General features: G+C 42.2%; 1 protein-coding gene across 8 annotated transcripts in view; it reads right to left on the reverse strand.

Moving 5' to 3' along the window:
* LOC106878083 (uncharacterized) overlaps positions 1 to 7607 on the reverse strand; it is a 92767-nt gene that overhangs the window by 17945 nt on the left and 67215 nt on the right. The window lies entirely within an intron of this gene.

A 7607-nucleotide genomic window follows, 5' to 3' on the forward strand; every position in this document is an offset into this window, starting at 1 on the left:
TCAGTCCACATACGACCCATTTAACTTTCCTTCTAGCATGCAGATTACTCTCAAATGTAAAGCTCATTTATTCACATTGTCTTTAATTAATCATGCATTATCATTATCTCAAAGCTTTAAGATGTCAATGATGTGACCATTTATTTTTACAATGACATTGTAGGGTAGGTGTGAGATGTAGGATCTGATCAGTTTGAACATAAACCGGCAGAATATTTGGGCTGGGCTGGGCACAGCCAGTTTAACCCATTAACTTGCAGATTATTTATCCACATTGTTTTGAATTAATCATGGATTATCTCATAGCTTTGAGATTTCAATGGTGTGATTGTTCACTTTTAGAATGATATAGCAGGGTAGGTGTAAGAGGCCAGATATGGTCAGCATAACTTTCTAGATTTCAGATTATTCAGTCAAAAGTAATGCTTGTTTATTCATATTGCTTAAAACTAGTCATGCATTATCTTGTAGCTCCAAGTGATTGTTTATTTTTCGAATGACATTGTAGGGCAGGTATAAGAGGCCAGATCTGGCCAATTTCAACATAAAGCAATAGATAGAACATTTAACCCAGATATGGTTGGTGTAAAAGCTAAAGGGTTAGAAGCCACCCTGAGGACATTAAAGGGATCTATTTTAAAATGGGGGCCACATTTTTCATTAATGTTTTACGTAGTGTTTTTGGTACGGAAAGACTTTCAAACTTCGTATACTTATCTATTTTGTGTTATAGAACAGAAAAATATTTTTGTATTCGAATTTATTTCATGTAAAAAATTGTCTTATTTCGATAATTTCAACCAATCACTGACAAGTATTCAGTTGTTTACATTTACTCCTTTGGCTGATTAAGCGATGTAAAGCGTATTTAATCTCCATACCTTCGTTTTATTTGCTTTTTTCATTTTAAATTTGCTTTAACCCTAACCCTACGGTTAGGGTTAGGGTTAATTGTTTCAGAATCGTTTGTTTATGTAGTCGGCACTTAATGTATATCGGCTGAATGGACATCAGTGATTGGTTGAAATTACAGAAATACGACAACTTTAACATGGAATAACTTAGGGATTTCTTTTTTTTTTAAGAAGACTAAGAGAAAAAGATGTTTTATATGACACTTTCTACCAGTGTTCCAAGTTTCAAAGTGTTTCGTTAATGAAAAATGTGGCCCCCGTTTTAAAAAAGTTCCCATTAAAGACCCCCTTTGGTCATGAATGACCCTGGGATTGCACCTAGAAAGTTCCCCTCCGAGGCACAAGTCCAGGAAAGTTTGTTCATGGAAGACCAGCAGTCGCCCATGATCACCAGCTTCCACTCTCCAGGCCACCGATGTTATCCAAGGGAAAGGCAAAGGCTGGTATTGCTTGGCACCAGATGAGTGAACTAGAGTAATGTGAAAAATAAAGTGTCTTGCCCAAAAACACAACACACAGCCCGGTCCGGGAATCAAACTCACTACTTCGTGATTGGGAGCCCAATGCTCTAACTACTGAGCCATGCGACATGTAAGTAATTACAATATCATTACCGGTTAGTTACTGGCATGCACTTGCATCAGATATGATGACACATCCAGAAAAATTTCTGTCATTACATCATCCAAACCTAATATATCAGCAAAGGTCACTGCTTCAGTGCTGGTGGCACATGAAAAGACATTCGAGTGAGGTCATTGCCAGTGCCGCTGGACTGGCTCCTTCCTGTGCAGGTGGCACGTAAAAAACACCATTTTGAGCATGGCCGTTGCCAGTCCCACGTAAAAAGCCCCACTACACTCTCGGAGTGGTTGGCGTTAGGAAGGGCATCCAGCTGTAGAAACTCTGCCAGATCAGATTGGAGCTTGGTGCAGCCATCTGGTTTCACCAGTCCTCAGTCAAATCGTCCAACCCATGCCAGCATGGAAAGCGGACGTTAAACGATGATGATGATGATGATGTTGCATGGTCAGGATGTCAGCGATTAACCCCTTAGCATTCAGATTCCTGTCTCAAATGTAATGCTTATTTATTCACAGTGTTTTAAATTAATCAAGCATTATCTTTGACATTTTGATGACATGACATTACAGGGTAGGTGTGAGAGGCCAGATCTGATCAGACTGACCATACAACAGTTTAAATATCTGAGCGGATTATGGCTGGTTTAACTCTTTAGCACTCAAATTACACTGTCAAATGTAACGCCTATCTATCCCGCTTGTCTTTTGAATTAACCATGCATTATTTTGTAGCTTTGAGATTTCAATGGCTTGTTTGTATATATTTAAAATGACACTGTAGGGTAGGTGCGAGAGGTTGGATGTGGCCAGTTTTGAGATAAAACAGGTAAAATATTTGGGCTGGATATAACCAGATTAGGAATTTCAACCATGTTTCGTGGTCTGCTACCACAACAGCTCCTTTATAGGATCCAGTTACCTCAAGACATCATCAGGAGGAACCACATCCAGTTTCGGCCCCTACTCCTCTACCGTTATAGGGTTAAACTAACCCCCCCCCCCACTAAGCTTGCTTACTGACGAAGGTGACTGAAAAACGAAACATATTGAAGGACAGATGGACTCCTTAAAGTCAATTGCCATCCAATACTGAGGACACAAGTTTGGCCCTGTTATTTCTCATGGACAGTGGTAGTTCTTGCAGCAATCTACCAACAAACTGGGGGCTTAGTGGCTGTGTAGAGGATTAACGCTTTAGTGTTCAGATTACTCTGTTAGATGTAATACTTTTTCACTCAAATTGTTTTGAATTAATCATACATTATCTTATAGCTTTGAGGTTCCAATGATGTGATTGTTTATTTTTAGAATGTCAATGTAGGTTAGGTGTGAGAGGCTGGATATGGCCAGTTTGAATATAAAACATGTAGAATATTTGGGCTGGCTATAGCCAGGTTAAATGTTATAGGGTTAAACTAACAACCCCCCACTAAGCTTGCTTAGTGACAAAGGTGATTGAATACCCCACAGGATGAAAAACGAAACATATTGAAGGACAGATGGACTCCTTAAAGTCAATTGCCATCCAATACTGAGGACACAAGTTTGGCCCTGTTATTTCTCATGTTATTTCTCGGTGTACCACGTTGCAGAGAGGGAGTGACCCCTAGTCCTTGCTAGGGCATCATGCTAGGGAAAGGTAAACGCTGATGTAAAAACCTACAATTCGATGGTAGACAATGATGTTGATTAATTGTTCTTTCAGAGGAATGGGTCTCTGTTGTTCAGAGAGTGGGGCTGGTTGTGTGCAAGGCCCCTCCTCGCTTTCGAAAAGCATCATGCACAGGTCTTCACTTAACATATCAGCATCATTATACTCAAGAACAAAAAAGCAGCCATCATGCATGCAAACATGTATGTATATTGTATTTGATGGTATATAAGATGCCCTTTTTTCTTCAAAAACATGTCTCAAAAAATAAGAAGAAAAGTACTGAGTCCTATATGCAAAGTCAGATAGAGCTCTGGTAAGTATGTTTTTTCTTGCATATTATGAGGCTTTAGAGGATTTAGAGAATAAAGTGTCATGCTTAAGAATGCAATGCACCACCACGAATCGAACTCTGTCAGCCCTTATATACTGATAAACATAAATGAATCTATAAGGGAATTAGAGATGAAATTTGGAGCAAAGAAGTTAAATTAGAATCAAGAGACCACAAATAAACTGAGCAAAGACAACAATTTTGGTAAGTGAAAAAGAAGACGGGACCCTGGCACCTCAAAGGAAATGTGCTTGCTCAATATGCAGAAAAGGAGGAGATATAAACACCATATGCTGTACAGTGTAAGCTATGGATGCACAGATGAAGCAAAACCACAGGCGGCACGGAAAGCGGATGTTAAACGATGATGATGATATATATATATACATATATATATTTATGTTATTAATGTTATATATATATATATATATATATGTATATATATATATATATATATATATACATATATATATATATATATATATATATATATATATATATATATACGACGAGCTTCTTTCATTTTCCGTCTACTAAATTCACTCACAAGGCTTTTGGTTGGCCTGAGGCTACAGTTGAAGACACTTGCCCAAAATGCCAGGCACTGGGACTGAACCCAGAACCATGTGGTTGGGAAGCAAGCTTCTTACCACACAGCCACTCCTGCACACACACATGAAATTTTGAATTTAGTTCACAGACTCCCAGTACTACCTTTGCAGAGACCACAGGTTGGGAACCACTGGACTATCACATCGACCCCAGTACTTGTCTAGAACCTAATTCCATTAACCCCAAAAAGAAGAGTGGCAAATTTGGCCTTGCTGGATTTGAACACAGAATGTAAAAAGCCAGGAAGAAATGCTGCTAAGCATTTCGCCTGACACACTAACTACTCTACGAGCCCGCTGCCCCCAGATAATTTGTACAATGAAATCACATTGGACTTCAATATGATTTCATATTGAGGGGTCAATAAAAATAAAGTACTAGGGTTGTCCTATCCCTTCAAAATTAGTGGCCTTGCGCCAAAATTATAAAGAATTATTGTGCGTGAGAAGACCCGGCAAGCCAAGTGAGACCTAAATCCAAGGCCTCTGCCAGGGGTGTAGCCAGCCCACTTATGCGTACCTTTCCTTCATTGGACACTAAACTCCGCTTGCGAAGACTTTTTGAAGCAAGTGAGATCGAAATCGAACTTAATTCGACTGGCACCCGTGCCAACGTCGTCTCCTTCATTGGACACGAAACTCAGCTTGCGAAGACTTATTGGGGCAAGCGAAAGCGAAATCGGGATAGCACCTGTGCCCAGTGTCACCTTTCTGGCACTTGTGCCCGTGACATGTGTAAAGATTTTCGAGTGAGATCGTTGCCAGTGCCCCTGGACTGGCTCTTGTGCTGGTGGCACATAAAAGACACCATTTTGAGCGTGGCCGTTGCCAGTACCGCCTGACTGGCCTTCGTGCGGGTGACACGTAAAAGCACCCACTACACTCTCTGAGTGGTTGGCGTTAGGAAGGACAACCAGCTGTAGAAACTCTGCCAAATCAGATTGGAACCTGGTGTAGCCATCTGGTTTCACCAGTCCTCAGTCAAATCGTCCAACCCATGCTAGCATGGAAAGCGGACGTTAAACGACGACGACGACGACGATGATGATTTTTATTACGCAGTGAGCTGGCAGAATCATTAGCAGATTGGGCAAAATGCTTAGCAGCGCTTCTTCCAGTTCTTTATATTCCGAGTTCAAATCCCACCAAGATCAACTTTGCTTTTTTTATCATGTGCTGCATAGGAGAAAAAAAAATCGTTGAAAGCAACATGTTTTTGAGACTGCCGATAACGGGCAGGTACTAAGGGAGACAAAGAAAAAAAAAAGGAATTTAAAAAAACAACAACAACAACAGGGGGACAAAACACATTTCCACCACCATCGGCATCTCCAATCCATCCACCCAAAATATTCGACAAGCAAGCGTTATTTGACAAGCAGGAATAAAAACAAAAGTTTAACGAGCCAAACCAAGGTACACAGGTGCAAGGCAGCAGTTTCCGAAAGTAGCAAAGCAACTGGGGTTTTTAGATGTGTAGAGCAAAGAAAAAATGGTGAAGGTGTAATGTTAAGGCACAGAACAGGGACATAACTATTTGACTATTATTATTATTGTTATTGTTGTTGTTATTATTGTTGTTATTAGTTTGATAGGGACACATTCAGCAAGAAGTTGTTATATGTGCACGCTAAGCAGGGGAGAGGTTGTTGCAGTAGATGATGGCTAACCAACGAGAAATTAAATGCAGGTTTGATAAAATGCCTTTAGAAGATTCTAAAGTAACACCTTGTTGGGATGGGGGAGGGATGGATGGGAGAGAGTGAAGAAGGTAGGGGGAGGGGGATAGATGGATAGATGGAAGGATAAATGGATGGATGGATGGATGGACATGTGAATGGTGGTAGAAGGAAATAGATGAGTAGGGTTAGGGTAGGTTTAGTGGAGTTTTTCACCTACCTTAGTAGCAAGGGAGATTACTGAGTAGAGGGCGTGCTGGATGAATAACAGGAGAGGGAGGGGTAAAGAGAGAGAAAGAGGGGGGTGAGTGGACAGAGAGAGAAAGGAGAATGAGTGGATAGAAAGAGGGTTGAGTGGGGTGAGTGGGCAGAGGGGGGGTGCGTGGGCAGAAAGGGGGGTGAGTGGGCAGAGGGGTGGATAGAGAGAAAGATGGGTGGACAAAGAGAAATATGGGTGGACAGAGAGAGATGACTGGACAGAGAGAAATATGGGTGGACAGAGAGAAATACGGGTGGACAGTGAGAAATACGGATGGACAGAGAGAAAGATGGGTGGACAGAGAGAAATATGGGTGGACAGAGAGAAATATGGGTGGACAGAGAGAAATATGGGTGGACAGAGAGAAATATGGGTGGACAGAGAGAAATATGGGTGGGCAGAGAAATATGGGTGGGCAGAGAGAAAGATAGGTGGACAGAGAGAAAGATAGGTGGACAGAGAGAAAGATGGGTGGACAGAAAGAAAGATGGGTGGACAGAGAGAAATATGGGTGGACAGAATGAGATGACTGGACAGAGAGAAATATGGGTGGACAGAGAAATATGGGTGGACAGAGGGAAAGATGGGTGGACAGAGGGAAAGATGGGTGGACAGAGAGAAAGGTGGGTGAACAGAGAGAAAGATGACTGGACAGAAAGATATGACTGGACAGAGAAAGATGGGTGGACAGAGAGAAAGATGGGTGGATAGAGAAAGGGAAGGATAGGTAGATAGGACAGATGGAAGATAGGGTGGTGAAAAAAAGGGTCAGCCAGTAAGAAAGAAAGACTGAAATATGGAAGAAAATAAGAGAGAGAGAGAATGATACATGTAGAGTGAGAAAGCAAGAGAGGAGGAGGTAGAGAGGAGGAGATAGAGAGTCAGACAGAGACATGAGAGAGGTAGAGAGAGGAAGAGAAGAGAGTGAGAAGAGCAAGAGAGAGATGGAGTGAGAGTGAGACGGACAGACAGATAGAAGAAGAAATATATAAAAAGAAGATTATAACATTCCAGTGAAGTCTCATTCAACAACGCAGCAGCAGGCCGGAAGCAACCCCCATAGCAGGCCCTACATACACCAAGGGAGCTGGACAGGGTTAAGGAGGATCTCCAGAAGGTCAACATCATCATGGAGGAATCAGAGGGGGCTGGCATGGGACCACCAGCAAAGGGGAGCACTGGTGGACCTGGTCAGGTCTACACTCAACGATGCCTCTGGGACCCTACTAACAGGGGGGGGGGGGTGACCCCAGCCCCATCAAGCAAGAGCATGAAGCAAGCAAGCAAGAAGCATTCCAGTGAAGGCATGTGGTCTGGTGGTTAGGCTACTGTGCTCGTGATCAGTAGATCGCGAGTTCAATTACCAAGCAGGGCGGTACATTGTGTTTTGGGGCCAAATACTTCATTTCATGTTGGCTCCGGTCCCCCTCGCTTCCAATCAGGGCGAGAAGAAAGGTTGGCCTGCTTCCTTAGCCAGTGAGGTGGCATCATTCGAAGGCTAAGATAATGCAAAGTGCACTGTGACCAGCGATGTGCAACATCTTATAGCCTGGTCAGTCACATGATATAACATTC

This window comes from Octopus bimaculoides, chromosome 29 (assembly GCF_046866305.1).
Source record: "Octopus bimaculoides isolate indiv1 chromosome 29, ASM4686630v1, whole genome shotgun sequence".
NCBI classification, from domain to species: domain Eukaryota; kingdom Metazoa; phylum Mollusca; class Cephalopoda; order Octopoda; family Octopodidae; genus Octopus; species Octopus bimaculoides.